We start from the raw sequence: 1,553 nt of genomic DNA on the forward strand, positions 1-1,553 counted from the left end.
AGAGACAACACCAGATAGATTTATTTTATTGTTAATGCGGTTTAATACGCGATGTCTTTTTAATTAGTTCACATTCAACTTGGATAAAGAAAATACTAGTTTACACTGTCTTCACAATGCTGGCGGGGGAGGTGGTTGTGAGTGGTTCTTTAACGGGCGGCTATTGCCGACATTTCTGGAAAGTACATCGGCTCGTGAATATCTCCTGAGAGAATCAACAGAGATGATTGACTTTCAAAGCCATGCGGCTAGACAGCCACGAAGCAAGGACTGACTGCAATTCCTGAGTCTCTGAGTAGCTAGCCTGCGTCTCACCACAAGGCTCTGTAGCCTGCTTTTTTTTTTTTCAAATAATTGCTTTCATTTAATAAATTTTTTAAAAGCCATCAGGGATGCTTTCACAGGACAAAATAGGGAGGATTCACCCACTTGGATATTAATCTTCAGTCAGTCCTGGTGACGTGAGAATTTCTCATAATGTGCTCTGGGGGGAGTGCCAAGAAGGTAATTAAAATTGCTGTCATACCTTTAGGCTACTGCAGACTGTGGGGTCCTTGAAGGTCAGTCATGTGAAGAGAAGCCTCTGCTTAGGAAACGTAAGCCTGGAAGTCTGCACAGAGCCACAAAGGGCAGTGTGTGTTCTGGTTTAGAAATACGGCTGCTTGATTAAAAACTGTGGAGCAATTACATCTGAGAGGAATCGTCAAAATCATGAGGCGATGAGAATCTACCTAGACGCATAAAATGTTGAGGGCGTCTCATCTCGCATCCTGGTTAGGGATAGATGACTGGGGTGTCTGCGGGGTCTGGGGGTGGGCGCTCACATGGAGGCTGTATAATGAGAAAGAAAGTCTGTGAGGTGAGTGAGCGGAAAGCAAACCACAGCCCAGCTACTTGGTACTTTTTAGGAGGTTGGGAGGCAGGCCTTCGCTCAAAGGCTCACTCTAATTAATGCCCAGAGCCAGCGGTGGGGAGGACTCGGAGGACCAGAGCTTTCTTCTCTGTCTCTTGTGTATGTCTAAACAGAATGAAGAAACACTAAGTTAATATGAATGTGACTCCGGGATAGGTTTCTTAAATGAAAGTGCTTTACAAAAGCGAAGTTTAATGCTGGGTTGTTGTTTAGTTGTTTGGTTTTGTTTGTTTTTTCCTAAGCACCCCACGGAGTGTAGAACCAAGAAGTGGAAAACCAGGCTCCAGGGAGAAATGAGAGGACTTCAGCAATGTCTTCGGGTGTGCTTTAAACATTTGGGTTTAACGGACTGGAGCAGAGTGACAAGCTGAGGTGTAGTGTTTGACTTGTAAGGAATGCGTTTGAAACCCACTAAAGCCATGGCTGAATGAAGCTCAGTTCAGGCCGAGCTTTTCAAGCAAGTATCTATGTGCTCATCTCAGTCAACCTGACAGGCGAGCAAAGCCATAAAGATCTAAAGGGTAGATAGCTGGTGATTTAAGAATGAACTCTCCTGAGCCAGGTGGTGGCGGCGCATGCCATTAATCCCAGCATTTGGGAGGCAGAGGCAGGCAGATTTCCAGTTCTGGGCCAATCTGGT

The sequence above is a fragment of the Rattus norvegicus genome, chromosome 6 (assembly GCF_021556685.1).
Source record: "Rattus norvegicus strain SHRSP/BbbUtx chromosome 6, alternate assembly SHRSP_T2T, whole genome shotgun sequence".
NCBI lineage: Eukaryota > Metazoa > Chordata > Mammalia > Rodentia > Muridae > Rattus > Rattus norvegicus.